At 36.2% G+C, this 19,955-nt stretch overlaps 1 protein-coding gene across 1 annotated transcript in view; it reads right to left on the bottom strand.

Annotated features, from left to right (window-relative positions):
- Positions 1–19,955, bottom strand: part of Rngtt (RNA guanylyltransferase and 5'-phosphatase) — a 265,607-nt gene that overhangs the window by 182,762 nt on the left and 62,890 nt on the right. The window lies entirely within an intron of this gene.

Raw genomic sequence — 19,955 nt, forward strand, 5'->3', positions numbered from 1 at the left:
TTTTTATTTGGTTTTCAACATGAAAGAGGGGAAGAATAGCCTAGATGTACCCCTGAAAATGGAAAACACTGACCAGATACCCACCACCCATAAGGTATAAGAGAAATGTCAGAAAAAAGAAGTAACAACTAGAAAATGGAGCTGAAGCACATTAAGATCCGGGAGCAGAAGAAACATTCAATGAAGAAATGGAAGCTGATACAGAATTTGGAAGATAATTTGTTTACTATGAACAAATTCTCTAAAGAGCAAGGTGCACATATTTAGTATAGGTGAGGGCAAATGACTAAGATAAATATCCAAACAAAACAGGGAAGAGCAACAATAAAGCCCAAAGGGGCTTCTATTTTGGGACTACCATGCTGGTGTTTGTTTGCTGTTTCTAAAATAATTAGCTTTCACAAGCCCCTTGAGGCCTCTGGAAGGCACGGATTGCTCAGGTCCTTGATATATATTGAAATAGCTGTACCTATGGTAGATGGGGAGTATGGAGACTCAGGTTTCACCAGAAAAAGAAAAATCAGCCCCAGTCTGGACTGAATGTGCATCTGAGAGATGCCAAGCCAGCAGCAGGCTCAAAGCCAACAAGAATATTCAGTTCTCAAGATCCTCTTTATATAGTTTTTTGAAGTACTAATCCCTGGTAAATAGAACATATTTAGGTTTCTTAAAAGACATAAGCAGGAGGAGGGATTTGGCTCAGTGGCATGATGCCTGCCTTGCAAGCACAAGGTCCTGAGTTTGATCCCTGGTACCAAAAAAAAAAAAAAAAAAAAAAAAAAAAAAAAAAGCAAGCAATGCTCTGGGGTTGTTTCCAAAGGAATTTAAATCAACCTAAGAAAAAGTCAATGAAAAGCAATTATGATATCATCTACAAAAATGGTATTAAAGATATACAATCCAAAATGTTGCTTAGGGACCAGGACCAGTATTTTGCAAGCTTTAGTCAATAAATAGGTATTTCATAGAAAACCAAGTTCAGGAAACACTGTATCCTTCTCTTAGAAAGTCAAGATATTAGGATACTTAAAAGTCACCATAAAACATATAAGTATGTTTATATTATTAAATTCATTGTCTCCTAAACTTAACCTTGACATGTTAATTTAACATAATATACATAATATACATGAGGGTAAAAGATGATTTAATCCTCATACAATCTTAAAATGTTAAAAAGAAAAAGAAATGGACTGCCTCTTCTGAATATATAATGAATAAGAATTAAATTTAATGTTCAAGTAGAATAAATATTAAATCTCAGAGGCCTGGAACTCTTACTTGAGATACAGACAGATATAGATATCTTGCTATCAGACCTTCCTTTTTACTTCAAGTAGAATTATTAGTTAAAAAGAAATAACTACCTATATACATGTATAGCAACAGATTTAAAGACTAAGAAGGAAAAGGCTTTAAAGGATAGAATTTACTACAAAAGATTGCTCTTGGGAAACACAGCTTACATCTGCAAGATAGCAGAGAAATTACTGAGCAGTTGGTATTTAGAGATTCTCACACACATACAAATTTCCAGGCTTTAGAACAAGTTGCTAGGCTATAATTTTTTGGCCTGAATTCTAATTCCAAATTTTCTTTTGTGATGTGATACTTACAAAATGTAATGAGCTATCTCATGTTAGAGAAGAAAAGGACTCCAAAGTCTCTGAAAATAGCCAGATTATTTAAAAAGAAGCAACTACCCCATACCCTGCCAGATATCTACATAGTATATAACTATGGTTTTACTTTCAGTGAATGCAAATCACTAGTGTAATATAATTTCTGATTAGAAAATTACTTCAATTGCAAATTTAATATTCAGATTTATAGGTATTTATTCTATAACCATTTTCATTAAAAGATAAAATTTAATTAACGCATTAAAATTTCAGTGAATTACAAAACTTTTATTAAGTGCAAATACCCAAGCTACACAGATTACAGAAAAGCCATACTGATAAACTACTTTATAAGTGTAGGTTTTCCAGCCTGACTAGAAATAAATCTTTTAATATTTCTCTGGCATTAAAATATGAGATATATAATCAAGTAAAACAACTCATAATTTAATATCAACACCAATTCAGACCCAACTCTGATTAATTACACCTCTAAATATCTCACACTCTGAAAGCAGAGACCATATCTATTTTCTTCATTCCTACAGACCAGATGCCTTGCACAGCAAGCCTACATGTATAAGGCAGTTTATCACATTTCATAACAGTAAAAAGTGTGCTTTCACTGAAACTAGAAACAAATTTCTCTTACCTTTTCTCTAGTGCACCCAAATAAAACCCAACAGAAAGGACACAACCAAGGGAGCAGGGAAATGTAGTTGGTGGACTCTACCCCCTTCAAGTAAAAGAGTGAGTTGGCACTGAGAAACAGGAGGTAAGTACAGACCACTAACCTGCCAACACCCATGATGTACGCCCAAACAGGGTGGGGTCAACCATAGGCAAGAGAAATTATAAGGCCTCTGTGGTGGATCAAGTGAGCAATCACAGTGGATAAGACTACAGTGATAATAATATCTTATAGATAAGTGGATAAATTAGAATAGGGGAAAGGTAATAAGGGAAAGGGAAATAAAAAAACATGAGAAAATGAAAAAATGGAAATAAAGTATTTGTAAATAGGGAAGGGAGAAGAGGGTGAAGGGAGGGCAGGGATAAGGGGAAAAAATGAGAACCAAGACCTGTCATGTAAAGGTACAAGATTCCAATGATGAGTAACTGTACTGCATACCTAAAATGTACCAATAAATTCAATGAGAAAAAAAAAAAAAAGAAAAAGACTACATAAAAATATTTAGGATTTGTGAATCATACAGTCTTTGTCAACTCTACCCTTGTAGCATAAAAGCAGCACAGATAACAAGTAAATGAATTGGTATAACTATATTTTAATTAAATTTTATTTATGGACACTGAAAAAAATTAAAAGATATTTAAGGAGTGGATTGAGAGGATTACATGGGGCCAAGAGAATAAGAGATGTCAAGGATGACCTCTGAGCTTCTAGCTTGAAAAAGGAGTACATTTATTTACTAATCCTTAGGGCATTTAAGGAATAAAGAAGAATTTTGTTTAGGAAAAATGATAGATACTATGACTTCAGTTTTAGACACAGACAATTTCATTTTCACAGTAAAAACAAAGGGCCCAGATTTTCTCTCTCCCTGTCTCTAACAGGTTGGAAATAGGCTCAGGAACTCCCTTTCCAAGACTTTTAACTTAAGTGAGCAAAGAAAAAGCATACTGTAATTGAAAATTTATTTGCAGCAATTGAGATGCTGTCAGCAAGTTCCAGTTTTGACTTCCTACTAAAAGCATTCCTGGGCCCTCACCTTGGCTATGGCCTTTGCTGCTGGCCACCCTCAAGCCACCCTCAAGTCCTGTCCATTTTCTAACAGTGGTACTCCAGAGAGCTTCCCAATATTTTTGTTGCATAAGTCAGTTAAAATTAATTATTACTGCTTACTGTCAAGAATACTAATGGATGTAATATTTTTCTTTTTTCTTTTTGCACACTATATACAGCTGAATTCAATTAAGTTAAACACTCCTATGATGTAACCCACTGTTTCCTTCCCAACATATCTTCAACACCAACAGTTACATAATATTAGCTATTTCTATATTTTAACTTCATACCAAAAGACATGACATCTACTTTTCACCCTTCAACAGAGACAACTGTATAATGCCAAGCCCAGAGTTAACTTTCCCTATTTCTCTCATAAGAATCTGTTCTCAAACCTCTGCTGTTTCTGTACTGGCTACGTTTCTTCTCATTTCTAGTCCCAAAGTACTGTCACACAAGTCCCTGAAAGTTAGCTCTTGAAGCTGTAGAAGCACACAGAAATAAATTCAGGTAATAAAACTTCTCTCAAAGAAAATTCAGAGTTTAAAATCACTTTCCAAGATATAATTTATAAACCTTCCTGATATAAGAGCAGTTGGTCAGATTCTGCCCCTTATTCATAAGCACCTCTCATACCTTGTTCTAAAAACAATATAAGAAAGGCTAACTTGCCAAACCCCAGCTTTCTTCCTCCCCCATGGAACTATGTGCACTTTGCCAGTTATCACTCACAGCTGGCTGCTCAGTAAATTCTATCTCTGATCATCTCTCTTGCAAAGTAGTTCCAGGTTCACTTTAACTCATTTTTTTCCTATTTCTTTCTGCTCTTTAGAGAAAAATAAATAAATATTCTACATTAAGTGTATTTTACAATTTTTTTAAAAGAAAAGAAAGTTTTCCTCCTTATCAACTTTAGTTTCATTCATGAATCTTAATTCTTATCAAATCTACTGAAGCATCTGTATCAGGCAAAATTAAAAGTAATGTTTTTTAATCCACATAGACAAAATAATAAAGAATCATTATCACAGAGTCCCTAGGGGTCACAATATCCATATGTCTCCACCTATCTCAAAAAATTTAGCTTGTCTCTAAAGAATGGTTTTGTCTTTTTTGAGATAAGGTCCTGCTGTGTAGTTCAGGCTGGCCTTGAACTATGTAGCCCAGGCTGGCCACAAACTCTCAGTGATCCTCCTGACTCAGCTTTCCACATGCTGAGATCAAGGGAATGAGACACCACACCTGGATCCCCAAAGAGTTTCTGAACTATTAAAAACAAGTTTTTGTGAACTTCCTATGTTATAAATATAGCTAAATATCATTTATTTAATTGCCAGTGTGTTACTAGTATATTTTATCATTTTTGCAGTAAGCAATTTAGCTTTCTTAGGAATTAAATAAAATGTACAGGCTAAATTGGAAACCTAACCACCATTTATACTATAATTGCATGGAAATACAGCTGAAAGTTAAGGAATCTCAGGGGGGAATAAAAAAACTTCACATAGCTTAAAATATTGTCATTTGTATTATTTCCACAAAATAACGAAGATTTGACAATGAAATAATATAATCCTATAGGTGAGTTCTGATTTCAAACTAATGGCTATCATCTGTTTATACACTTTGAAATTACATTTTGACTCCTTAAAAAAGCAAAAGCATATGGAGACAAAGTACAGCTTTACTTTAAATTTCTGGAAACACAAAGAATTCAAGTTCTGATCCTACTTTCCATTAACAAATTAGAGAACAAGTACATATGGTAACACCACCTCCTAACCAGTTTAATTCATCACTGCTGTTAACAATCACGGAAATAAGAACATAATTCTAACATAGTCTATCCATCAAAAATAATCAAAATTTTCATTCATCATTATAAGAGCTTCCAACCCTACAGGTATTTTGATTTTGATTTATTGGTTCTAAGCATAGCAGTGTTCTTCAAAAGGATTGGCTCTTCTTTCATCCTCATATCACATCAATTTGAAGTCATGAATCAGATCTGATTAAGGCCTATGGTCTTACATTCTCTTAAGCTCACGGCTCATTCTATTATGTGATCACTTACATGTACATAGTAATTAAACAGACAGCACGTATTATTTAATTTTAAATTGCAAAGCCCTTTCGTTACCCCATCAATTTAAGTGTTAAATCTGTCTAACTAGTCCTTTATCTTAGACTGTTATTTGTACATTAAATAGCAGGCCAGCAGAATGCCAATGAAGATTTTAACAATTTGCCACCATTTAAATGTCTTTTCAGTAAGTGCAGCCATCTCTATTTTACATGTTGTATTTTACAGTACAAATTTTCTAGTGTTCTGTTCATCAAATTTTATTTAAGCTTAATAATTAGTACTTGGTAAATGCTATCTATAAAAAAAATCATCAATCAAAAGACTAACTTTTATTTTAAATTTAGTTAATTCATCACAAATTTTGATGACCAGGAGGTACCTACCATAAAAACGTCAAAATCACCAAACCTTTTCACACTGTTAGGCATGCTTATTAACAGATTAAATATTTTCAAAATCACAAATGCTTCTGTTTAAAAGAAAGCCCCTTCAAAGCTGGGCATGGTGGCACATGCCTATAGTCACAGCACTCAGGAGACTGAGGCAGGAGAATCACCTCAAGTTCAAGTCCAGCCTGAACTACATAAGGTAGTGAGATACTGTCTCAAAAAAAAAAGTTTTTTAACCAACAAGACTTAAAGAGTCTTGTGCAAAGCTTCCCACCAACATAAAAATCAACACTATTAAGAGCTTGACACAGCAAAGGGCCCAATGTCAGTTTTTAGATTCTTCCCTGCTATTCCATGGAATAATAACATGCAACACAAATAATAAGTACAATATTATAGATAAGATGAAGAATACATTTGTTTCAGGGCCAGAGATTTAGCTCAGTGGTTCTGCCACCTGCTTTGCAAGCATAAGGTCCTGAGTTTGATCCCTGGTACCAAAAATAAATAAATAAATAATACATTTGTTTCGAACCACCTAAAAACCAATTTAATTTGTTTACGTGAAGTATTAATGGTTTGGGGATTCGGGGGGATTATAGTTCCAGAGCCTGTACTATAATTCCAGACTCAGTGATGCATGCTATGAAGACTACTAAAAATCCCCCAGGCACAATGGAACCAAAAATCTCATCAAAGATCACAGGATGATTATAGCTGCCTCATTTCTAACTATATACTTAAACTTCAGAACTGTGATATCCTTACCCCATTCTCATTGTACCATCCTACACTGCTTGAGAATCTGTACATGCCTGTTTCTAAGACTGTGTCTCTATTTTTCTACCATCCTGTCTCAAAACACATCTTCAAAGTCCTATGCAAAACTCACTTCCATGACACTTCACATGCTCCATACAGCAGGTCCTATGATTATAGGCAGCTAAGTAAGATAAAATTTAATATACAACACAATCTGAGGACTGGGCTGCCCTCAAGGAAGGCAGGGAAAGGTGGAGACATCAAAATTGTGGCTGGAGGCACATTTGAAGAAGACAAGGCCTTGAAATTAAAATCACAATGGCCAGATTTCCATGCTTCCCTAAGGGAAGGGTGAAAAGTGTACATACAGGCTATACCTATAATCTTATTGGTTGATTATAGTTTGATGCACATTGTGTCCACCTTCTGATTTTGTACATATTGAGTGATTATGCCCTATAAAAACACTCTTGGAGCTGGGCGTGTGCACACCTATAATCCCAGCACTCAGGAGGCTGAGGAAGGGGGATCGCTGTGAGTTCGAGACCAGCCTGGGCTACATAGTGAGTTCCAGGTCAGTCTCAACTATATAGTGAGACCCTGTCTCAAAAAACAAAAAAAACTCAGCCATAAAGAATGAGAAAATAGATTCATTCATAGGAAAATAGATACATATTGAAGATATACTCCTAAGTGAAATAAATAAGGCACACATGTGTAAATACTGAATAGTTTCCCTGGTGTGAATAATCTGCAATAAAGCATAAGATCCTAATAAGATTACTGACATTTAGAAACGGGAAGAAAGGAGCTAAAGGTGTAGGGAAGGTGGGATGGGTAGGGGGAGAGTAAAAAGGGAAAAGAAAAAAATGTTAGATAATGAAAAGATGAAAATAAAGTGTTTGTAGATGGGGAGGGGAGGAGGGGGTGAAGGGAGGGCAGAGGTAAGGAGAAAAAATGAGAATCAAGACTTGTCCTGTTGAGGTACGAGAGCCCAACAATGAATGTAACTGTACTGTATCCCTAAAATGTACCAATAAACTCAATTAAAGCTGGAAAGAAAAAAAAAAAAACACTCTTGGAGAAAGGGCCTCCCTGGCAACCCATTTGGGATCCCTTCTGTCTCTCAAACCTTTCCTATGCTTAACCTCCTCTGTCTTGTGGAAATCGCTCTTCCATTTCAGGGGACACAAACTGGGCCATCTGACATCTAGCATGTTGGGAGTTATATTTTTTCCTATATAACTACTAAAATCATCGTTCGAAGTTTCCCACAAATTATACATCTGACATGTACAACAAATAATCTCATTATTTAAAAGAATGTCAAGACTGTTAAATTAAAATCCAGTTTGAGGAGTTTCAATTCTATTTTTTTATTGTGTATTACTTTGTTTTTTAAGACAGGATTTCATTATGTAGTTCAGGATGGCCTTGAACTCACTATATAGCCCATGCTAGCTTCAAACTCACAGCAATCCTCCTACCCCAGCCTCCCAAGGGCTGAGATTCTAGGTGTAAATCACCTTGCCCAACATCAACTTTATTTCTTGGGCAGATTCATAGTCATTGCAACATGAATAAATAATGTACTATATGTTCATTTGCCAACCTTGGTATTAAAGATTATTTGTACAACATCATTAATTATAAATTAAGGTATAGTAAGTAGTGGTGAAGATTATCTGTAGGCAAAACAGAACACATCAAATGGGAGTCTACATTGGTGGTTAAGAGCATACATCCCACACAGACACAGGCTCTTACTGAACAGGGAACATGTTTCTCTGCAGTTCAAGCCAAATTTAATAGTGGAAGTTTCCCCCACTTCCCTCAACATGTACAGGCTTCCAGACACCACTTCTCAAGCATCTCAGGAATTTTCTTTGTTCTCAGTTTTATTACTTCTATCTCCCCTCCAAAAGTAAATGAGATGTGGCTCTATGCACTGAGCTCGCTGTCTGTAATATCTGATAACCAGGGAATTTGCTGAGCCCAAGTGATTTGTGCTCTACGTAACCAATGCAAAGTGCTTAACTCCTGCAAGCCCACCCCTCCTCCCAAGAGTATAACCTGCCCTGCTCAAGCCCAAGGTAGGGTCAGTGTCTTTGTGGAGAAATCCCAGACTAACCCACTGGCATTAAAAATAAAACTGTATACTATGCCTCCAAATCTTCTGGGTACGTCTTCCATTCTCCTGGACTACCTGTCTGTATGTTCTGACTGGTACTTTGCTGCTGCATTACTAACTACAGAACTTTTTATGTTACTTGACTGCTCTGAGTCCCTGTTTCCACACTGAAAGTCCTCATCTCCTGAAGTGGTTTTAAGACTTAAATGAATTAGTATACCCATGTTCTTAGCAGCATTATTCACAATAGCTAAAATATGACAGCAGCCCAAGTATCCATTTAGGAATGAATAATCAAAGTGTAGTATGTATATTCAAGGGAATATTATTCAGTCCCCAGAAGAAAAGAATTTCTGACATATGATACATTAATAAATCTTGAGGACATTATGATAAGTCAGTCACAAAAAGACAACCACTGTATGACTCAGTATGAGGTACTACAGAGCCCAAACTGACTCCATTTTGAAAAAGTTACTCCATTCCATGATCAGGTCACCGCCCAGTTACTAAAAAAACCCCAAAGCACCCTTTTGACCAAATTACAAGCCCTTGCTAAATGACAAAGGGCCTAGGAGACAGTGCTCTAACCCCCTCCCATTGTAGCCATAGCTCCAACCTTTGTTCTAACCCTGGCTTAGGAATGCAAGGCAATCTTGTACTGTTTGAAGCCCGATCCTGATTTACGTGTAAGTTAGTGGTTCTAGACACAGAGACCCCAAGTTAACTGTCAAACTGTTTGCTCATCCTGAATGTCTTGGTGGCCTTTGAACCATCTGTTAATTATCAATGTGTGGCTGCCAACCACAAACTCAAGTCAGCAGACCTTTTTCCCCTGCCTGCATTTTCAATTAACCAATAACCAATCAGTCAACGACCCATCTAGAAAGCCCCTAGATCTGCTTCTTTGCCGATAAAAAGCCTGTTTGAAACCGGGTTAAGGGCTCTCGGTACGAATCCACTACGTCGGTGAGATCCGAGAGTCCAGGCTCCAGCTTGCAACAAACTCCTCATGTAATTACATCGGACTCGACTCCTTGGTGGTCTGTGGGGTTATCGCAATTTGGGCAGAACAGTACCTAGAATACTTAAAAGTCATAGAGAAAAAAATAAAATGATGGTTGCCAGAGGCCAGCGAGAGGAGAGCTATTGTTTAGTAGTGATATTGGAGATTAGAGTACAGCCCAAGTGTCTGGGGAAGTAGGCCTGACCTATTATAAAATCCCAGAACACAGGCACACAGCAGAATCCCTGCACATGGACTTCTCACAAGAACCTGAACAGGTTTCAATAGGATGGCCTATACCTGATATTAGTCGAAGACATGGGATCTCAGCACTGCTGTTCTTACATTTAAAACTTCAGCGCATTCTGAGTTGATCTTTCCAACTGCTAAGAGATAGGGGTCTCCCTTATTTCTTCTGCCTGCTGATACACAATTTCTCTACTGCTATTTATTGAAAAGACTACCCTTTCTCCAATGTGAGCTCTTTTATTAAAAATCAGTTGGATTTCAGACGCACAGATATATTTCTAGGCACTTTATTGTTCCACTAGTCTATGCGTCTGTTTTTATGCCAATAACATGCTTCTGATTATACAGCAGCTTTGTTGTATGTGTGCTGTGACTTGCCTATGTGGCCTTCAGATTCTACTAGGCACTTGGTCCTACTCCATCAGGCCTACCACTGAACTCCAAGACAAAGCCCTGTGGTAGCTTTCATGCTCTGCTCCCCAGCAGGTAGAATACTGTTCCATGCTTTGCCACCCAAGATTGGAAGAGGGTCAGAGAAAGCAATCAGCTACTTTCTGAAGCTCAGTCAACAGGCTAGTAGTGGTAGGGGTCGTAGAGTTTTGTCCAGCACTGGGTTTCACCATGGCAGGCTGAGCAATGGGTTTCAAGCCTCAGCCTTGAAAGGTATAGGCCTGACCTATTATAAAATCCCAGAACACAGGCACACAGCAGAATCCCTGCACATGGACTTCTCACAAGAACCTGAACAGGTTTCAATAGGATGGCCTATACCTGATATTAGTCGAAGACATGGGATCTCAGCACTGCTGTTCTTACATTTAAAACTTCAGCGCATTCTGAGTTGATCTTTCCAACTGCTAAGAGATAGGGGTCTCCCTTATTTCTTCTGCCTGCTGATACACAATTTCTCTACTGCTATTTATTGAAAAGACTACCCTTTCTCCAATGTGAGCTCTTTTATTAAAAATCAGTTGGATTTCAGACGCACAGATATATTTCTAGGCACTTTATTGTTCCACTAGTCTATGCGTCTGTTTTTATGCCAATAACATGCTTCTGATTATACAGCAGCTTTGTTGTATGTGTGCTGTGACTTGCCTATGTGGCCTTCAGATTCTACTAGGCACTTGGTCCTACTCCATCAGGCCTACCACTGAACTCCAAGACAAAGCCCTGTGGTAGCTTTCATGCTCTGCTCCCCAGCAGGTAGAATACTGTTCCATGCTTTGCCACCCAAGATTGGAAGAGGGTCAGAGAAAGCAATCAGCTACTTTCTGAAGCTCAGTCAACAGGCTAGTAGTGGTAGGGGTCGTAGAGTTTTGTCCAGCACTGGGTTTCACCATGGCAGGCTGAGCAATGGGTTTCAAGCCTCAGCCTGAACTTAATTCTCTCCTCTTCCCTCATGCTGGAGGTGATGTTCTCCAAGTCAGGCTGCTTGGGATTGGGGAATTTTTTCCTCCTGCCTTCTTCAATGCAACTTTACATTCTGTTATACTAAAAGCAGGACTGTAGTCTCTTCTGATTTTCTTAGCTTTTGTGCTGGTAGCTGTTTAGTTGGTGTATCTATGGGGAAAGACGAACAGGAGGATCTTACACAGCAGCCATATTACTCTGCCTCCTTTCATGCTTTTAAGATTCAGGATCTTGCACAGTTGGCTATGCTGACCTCAAACTTGAGATCTTCCTGCCTTCCATAAAGCAATGTATAGCCACATCTGGCAACTAAAGCATATTTTAGAAAGATAATTTTAAAATACATGTGGAAAATGCACAACACGATGATTCTTAACTGTTTAATATTGTATGCACACAGAGAAATCTGCATAAATAAGATTGTATCTAAGAGCACAAAATATTTTATGTGAGTTTTAATTTCTCCATCTATTATTGTCAAAATAAAATGAAATCAAGTTACAAAAGTTACAGTACTACGAAGATATTTATGCAGTATTGATGGAAGCCTTATACAGTGGCACACACCTGTAATCCCAGCTACTTGAGAGGCTGACACAAGAGAATCACAAGCTCAAGGCCAGCCTGGGAAATTGAAGAACCTGTATCAAATAAAAATGGGCTGGGTATTTAGCTCAGTTCTAGAACCTAGATTCGATATCCAGAATTAGAAAATTATAAGAAAGTATTTTGACCTTTCTGTGAGTGGTTTTTAGATATTAACATTCTATTTAAAGTTAAGTAGATTAAGCTGTTTAAACTGATTTGTCCACAGCTAATTGGTTTAATTTCACTGACTCACACTGAGGACTTAAAGTTTATGTTTTGTGTTATGAGTAGAAACGATGTTCCAAGAATGCACAATGACTAGAGGCTAGGCAACAGTCTTATGGGCAATTGGTCTTGAGGGTGTAGTTAAACTCTGAGCTCCATTTTTACTTTTATTTAACACTAATAAGTAATGCCTAATGGATCAAACTATTATAAATCAACTGGCTGCCACTAAACCTTGGTTCATGTTCACATAAAAGTACCATGAGAAATTTTAGATAGATATACCAATCTCAACAACTAATTCTAAATGCAAGTGGCTAAATATTAAATACTCCTGGGATGACAAAGATATATATAATATAGACTTGTTACTGGCCATTTAGGTTCATATGCTTAGGTTCATTTGTTTGCCACTGAACAAATCAAAGGAGGCCATGTATTTTGGTAAAAGGAGGGGCTGTTTGCCTCAAATCACCATCTCACCATTTACAAAGGAGGGGAAAACAGAAAGTACAGATCTCCACACCTGCTTTATTACTTCTAGCCACATCCAATTTCATTGTCCTTTCTGATGGAAAGGAAAGTAGACTTCAGCTTCCTGATGTCAACATCTGCATATTCTGTCATTTTATTTGGGCAAAGGAGAGAAGGGGGTATCGGCTATGTGCTCAGAAGGAGAAAATTTGGAGAAGTTGCTTAGCTCTAAAAGAAAAAAGTCTAACTTTTAAAATTCCTTTTTGCAGTGCCAGTTACACACACACTCATTAAAGCAACTACCAAGGCTATATCACAGAGCAGTCTCAATGTACAGTTGCTTGAAGTTTATAATTTAAATAGCAATTTGATTTGTTCTAAGTTACATACTAACTATACTTTGTAATTCTAGCCAGTAGTGTATATTTTATCAGGCTAGGATAATGCATAAAAGGCTTAAATTCCTTCTAAATAATTTATGAGGAAATGAAATTTAGTTCTTTTTCCATTCATAAGTGCTTTTAAAATTGAATTTTCTACATTCTAGCATGTTACTAAAATAAAACTGGTCCAAAGAAGCTCACCTACAAGCAAAAATTGAGCAATAGCAGTAACATTAGAGCCAGACTGAAAGCCAGTCACGATGTACTAAAATGGCCTGCTTACAAAATCTTCAAATCAGATGTTTAATTTTAAAAAGAGTTATCAGAATTAATTACTCATTTTCCAATTTCTTTGCCTAGTTCACAGATATTAATGGTTTCTGGGAACCAAATTACCACCAAACACGCAAAAACTGAGTAGTTTCTGAAGAATGTATAAATAGTATATAATATATAATTTTTTTAAAAAGCAAACATGATTACAGAACTCTCCCAAAATATTTAACCAGAGCATATTTATCAAAATCACTATTCTTTATATACTACAGGAAAGTCAAATAACTTTCATACTTTATGAATATTAAATGTCTTCACAACCAACACAACTAATAGCAAAAAACCTCATAAGAGTCCTCACATCACTCTTTACCTGCTGAGATCCCAACATAAGAACACTTCCCAAAAAAAAAAAAATTCTAGAGATTTTAATATAGCTAAATATATTTTTTTACAAACAATTAACTAGCACTTCAAACTCATCTACAAATATAAATAATTCAGATGCAAGAGCATAAAAGAACATGTCAGCACTGTCAAATGCTTTGCTTTCAATAATGCAATATACATGATCCAATTAATCCTTATGAAATTCTTAATTTCAAAATAATATTTTGAGATATATTAGATGTACAAGGAACTGGATACCATTAAAATTTCACTGCTTTACAAAGGCAGTCTGAATTATAGCTGGTTGTGTGCTGCCATCTAGTGAAGTCATAAAATGCCAAAACTAAACCAAAAGCAAGAAAAAATTTTCAGTGATTTATCTATTCAGTAAATCATTAAAATAATTATCTTACTTAAAATATAAATGCAAAAATGGTAATATAAAATATATAATGATAAACATTTATATTATGCTATTTATTACAATCATGTACTGTGATTATATAATATAGCTATATATAAATTGTATATTTATATATAATTAAAATATACTACCAATTTTTAACTTAAAAAATGTTTCCACAACTATATTTTAGGATGCACTATTATAACAAAATATTAGATTCTCATTTGAAAAAAGCTAGAATAAACATGAATTTACAACCACACAGAAACTGTTGAATAAAGTATAAGACATTCATCCAATAAAAAACCAGAATGATTCTTCTCTGTCCAATGTCACCATCAAAATGATAACAAAGTGCAGTTTTTCCTCCCCTTCTTTTTGAAGTATAAAACTGTTAAGTTTGTTTGTTTGTTTCTTTTTAAAGGTCCACAAGTCCATGAATTCTTTGATATCATACTCTTCAACAGGTTGAGTCTAATACCCTCTTTTTCAGGGTGGGCTAAGTTTATAACTCACTTCCAATGAAAAAAATATGGCAGGTGACTTTAGGTCACTTCTGAGGTTAGAATATAAAGGGACTGCCACACTCCATTTTAGGTGCTATCTTGGATCACTGTTCAGAAAGAAGTTGGCCACTTTGTGATGAGGAAACTCCAGTGGCTATGGGAGCCCATTTGAGACCCTACGGTTTTTATGCAGACTATTTGAACCTGAAGACATTTGAGATTCGACAGGTATAGAAAGAAGCCGTCTTAGAGCTTCCTTTATCTGACTAAAAGCAGAAACTTCTGGAAATCAGATGTCATAGTTGAAAAACTATCATAAATCTCCTTTTAGGAGAATTTTATAACCATGAAGGAAATTATGTTTACCTGCCAAAACATTGTCACAAATTTTCTTTTTTTTTTTCTTTTTTCTTTGGTACCAGGGATTGAACTCAGGTCCTTGCGCTTAAGAGGCAGGCGGCCGAACCACTGAACTAAATTCCTGGCCCTGTCACAAATTTTCTAATTTCCCAGTTTTCCCCCTAGAGAATCCATTTGTTTTCCCAAAGGAAATTCTTGTGTTCTTTCCATAGAAGCCTATTTTCTAATTTTCCTTTATCCTATTGAGTTATCTATGTATGACCCTACCTTTAGCCATTGAGCAAACCACTTCCTTTGTATACCTCCATATGGATAAGATATTTTCATCTTGCTAATTTATCTCTGTTAAATTTGCAGGCCCCCAACTAAACCTAAGTTGGTACAGAAAAGTTTTTCCTCCCAGACACAGCCTATAGACAAATCCACAGGCAAGAAACAGAGGCCTCAGACCAACAGCCAGTAAGAAACTGAGGCCCAGCAATAGCCATGTAAGTGAACTTGCAAGGGGTGCCTGGAATACAGCAGCCTCGGCCAACAGTTTGACTTCAGCTTTACAAAAGATATGAACCAGAACCAGTGAACTAACTGCTCTCAAAAACTATGAGACAGGGCTGGGAATGCAGCTAGGTGGTGCAGTATCTGCCTGGCAAGCACGAGTCCCTGAATTCGATTCCTGGTACCAAAAATACAATAACAACAACAACAAAAAGCAACTATGAGACAGTAGACGTTTAATGTTTTAAAATGCTAATTTTTAAGATCATTTTGACAAGAAAGAAAGGGAGGAGAAAAGAACATTAGCAGATATATGATTTCAATAAACTTCTGGTTGGAAAGACACAGATGGAGAAGTGCTGACAACATGCACAGAGGTAGCAACATCCATAGGTGGAGTTGCCTGTTTTGCAAAGCCACAAATATCTACAGCCAGAAACATCAACTATAAAGTATTACTACACAGTGACACTAGGGCCTGAAACTAATACCTACTGTATAAAAGTTAATTCCTACAACTTGTAATGGGGACCTAAAGCCTGGGCCTGCAGATGCCCAATGGGTAATTAAAAGCAGGATGATGCCTGGCATCTTTGCCTCCATTTAATTACCTTAAAATTTTGTGTCAGATATGTTAATCAGTAAGGAATGTCTGTAATACAAAGTGTATTAGCTCTAAGTTTACCTAGCTTATTTCATCCCTCTTCAAGAGGACACTGAGATAAGACTGAGGACACTGAGATAAGAGTAATGCAAAGTAATTTTCAGGATTAGCATAAATAATCAATTGCCAGCTTTTACAAGGTCCAGTTCCAACTACCTAAAGCAATGCCTAGAAGCCTCCAGTCTTTGTTCTAAATCTACAGTCACCTTGGATTCAAGGAAAAGTAGTCTCACAAATCACCTTGTGATGAGATCACCCCCTAAGTGGGAACAATTCCTCATGACAAGAACTAAGGATCCATGCTCAATGAAGACCCATCACCTCACGATGAATACCAACCTGCCCTCTCAAGTGATGATGGCTCTCCCAAAGCCTTGCAGAACCAGTCCTGAGATGTCAATCAACTTCACCAGGATTACCTACATTGCCAACTGTGCAAACCCTCAACCCTTGCCTTTGTTATCCTTTTCTATAATATCCCCAAAGCTCTGTCAGCCCATTCAAAACAGATTTTGAATGTCTTTAACTGTGCTTCACAGTATGGCCATGATGATAAAACTTCTTTCCTGCCCTTTATCACTGTTCATCTCCTGGACTAGCATTATGGGATGGACAGCTATGCCTGATCTATGGGATCCCCAGAACAGGGATTTCTAATCTAAAACTCCAGTAACAACCTCACACACAAGACACAGAAGTAATCAATAGTGACCAGAAGAAACAACTCCTCTTTATAATAGAATTTAAGGTGGCTCTAGCCCAACTGTTTATCATAAAGCAAAGGTCAGAAGTTGACAAACCCAACCCACATTCACAGAACTTCCAAGCAGCTTTTCAGACTATTTTTAAATGGAAATAGTCAACTGAAAACCAAACAACATGAGAAAAACTACACACATAAAAGATGATTCAGAAAGAAAAAAACAGCTTTATAAACCTTTAATTAGTATTCTCATTGACATTCAAGAAGCTATTATATCCATAAACCAAAAACAAGTTATCATAGAGCTAGGAGTTTAGCTTGGACTTAAAGCACATGGCCTGGCATGAAAGGCCATAGGTTTTATCACCAGCAACAAAAGAAAAGAAGAGAAAAAAAAAAAGAACCTGGTTCTCTTAAAAAGGAACAGAGAACAAGAATATACACAGCCATGAACATTAAGAGCACAGATACAGAAAAACAAAAAACAAAAAAAAAAGCACAGTTACTACCCTAGTTCAAGTAAAAGGCAGGAAAATGAGAGAAACTCCCAGAAAGTTGAAAAGGAAAAAGGAACTAAAATTATAAAGCAAAGAATAGAGATTAAAAACTAACAATTGTAGTAATTTTAGAAAGGAAAAGAGAAAAATAGGAAATAGTGTCAGAGATAAGACCAAATAATTCCTGGAAGGAAGAATTCAGCTTTTCAGATTCAAAGAGATCAACAAGGGCTAGCACAATCAATGGCAGAGGGAATGTGGAGGTTACAACCAAAAGAGATCAATAATAAGACATCACTGGAAATTCTGGACCAAGAATAAAGGCTAAAGGTTTCCAGTAATGGTACTAAACCACTCACAAGAATCGGCATATCAGACTTTTTATTAATAACATAGGTTACCTACATGACATAGGGGTAACATTTTTAGCATTTTCAAGGAAAATGACTTCAAACTGCATTTTTATTCACCACCAAACTATTAAATATAGGGCAGTGCAATAATACTTTCATAAACCCAGGCATTCACATGAGTTAGAAGTTAAGGAAAGTGTCCCCGCAAAGTGAGAAAAACAGAAATAGGAAAGAGAGAAGAAACACATGGATCCCAGAAAGTTGGATCCAACCAAAATAACAGTGGGGAAAGGAGCTTTTTACAGATGCTAGAAACCACAGAAGGATTTTAGAAAAAAGAGGCTTTGAGATAATGTGCATTCATCCTTGCCCAAGCTAGCTGTCTTCTTGTGGTTATCCCTATACTTCTGTGAGTAGCAACACCTGCAACAGACACTTCCACAGGAAGTGCTAAGCAGGCTCCAGCCAGAGGCAGCAGCAGCTCACTGACCTCAAGGTGACCCTTTTCTTTTGCTTCTCCATCTTCAGATGCCTTTGTAAGTAATTCTTCATAAGCAATTAAATCTCTTATCTTTGAAATATTAGTGAATTTTTCGCCATAACAACAAATCTAATACTTTCCACTAAATATTACAATAAAAAGACTTTCAGTATTTTCACCATTTAAATTCAAACACAATTTTTAAATTGTTTACCAAAAGGTAAAATGTTATGTGCATGTACCAGTTTTCCACAATGAACATAATCATTATATACTGCAAATATGCACTAATAAAGGTTTTTTAAATTGTTTATCAAAAGTATGTAAATGAAAGCAGTTAACAAATTTAAATTAAGGCTGGAAGCTAGGGGGGTATGTCAGTGGTACAGCATGTGAAGGGCATATACAAGGCCCTGAGTTTAATCCCCAGCCAATACAAAGATAGATGGATGATAGATGGAAGGACGGATGGACAGATGGACAGTTAGAACTGACATAACTTGAGAGGTAGGTAGAAGACAAAAGAAAGCTAATATCCTCAGCTAAATTAAAAGCTTTTTTGAAAAAAGATAAGTAGTAAAGCACTCTGTAATGGTTATTAAGAAAGGAAGCATTTAACATGCAGGCATGCTAAAGAAATAACTATAATAATATAACTATAATGGAAGACTAAGAGGAAGGAAAAATGGGCACAGAGATTTTGATGGGCTACACTGCGGGAAATTACCTGAAGCTGACTACTAGTGCTATAAACATAGAATTTAGCAAGTTGAAGATAACCACAGAGTAAAAGATAAAAATGATTAAAAGTGGTTGCCTGTAGGGAAAAAGTAAGACAAGTGCTCTGGACCTCTCCATTTTAAGCTTTTCAGTTTTGCCACCAATAAGAATTAACATGAAAATAATTTTATGTTTACATACAAAAAAATATTTAATGAAGTAGAAATAGATTAAGTGCAAGTAAATTACTAAACTATTTGCTTTTAAGTACCAGTAATTATTAAACTATAAATCATATATACTAAACAGTTTATATAGAGAACATATTTCACCAAATTGACATTTCATTATAGCAACATCCAGTATAACTTCCAACACCTAGAATGAGTAAATAAAACTGTGGAATGGATACGTTTTCATTTAACTAAATAAACAAAATATAGGAGCAAGACAGAGAGGAAAATAGTCCAAAACATAAGCAGCAACCATCTTTAACTGGAAAAATTATAGGTGCTTTTCATGTTGTCCTTTTCCTTATCTTCATTTTCTACATTTTCTACAATGAATAAAAATTATATTAATAATAGGGGATGAAAATAGTCCAAAACATAAGCAGCAACCATCTTTAACTGGAAAAATTATAGGTGCTTTTCATGGTGTCCTTTTCCTTATCTTCATTTTCTACATTTTCTACAATGAATAAAAATTATATTACTAATAGGGGAAATCTTTTTTTTTTTTGGTACCAGGGATTGAACTCGGGTCCTTGCGCTTGCAAGGCAGGCCACCGAACCATTGAGCTAAATCCCTAGCCCAAGGGGAAATCTTTTTAAAGATACTATCATTTCTTCATCATTGTAAGACTAGAATCACATGACAAAATGACATTTTCACTGAAATAAACATCCTGTCAAATTTTTTAAAAAATCACAACTACTAATATTAGATTAGGTTTACTAACATATAGACTCATTCATTGTTCTTGACCTAATTACAACGATTTGAAAAGCTTCCAAAATAACAGAA

Source organism: Fukomys damarensis, unplaced genomic scaffold (genome assembly GCF_012274545.1).
Source record: "Fukomys damarensis isolate Sample0158 unplaced genomic scaffold, DMR_v1.0_HiC HiC_scaffold_14, whole genome shotgun sequence".
NCBI lineage: Eukaryota > Metazoa > Chordata > Mammalia > Rodentia > Bathyergidae > Fukomys > Fukomys damarensis.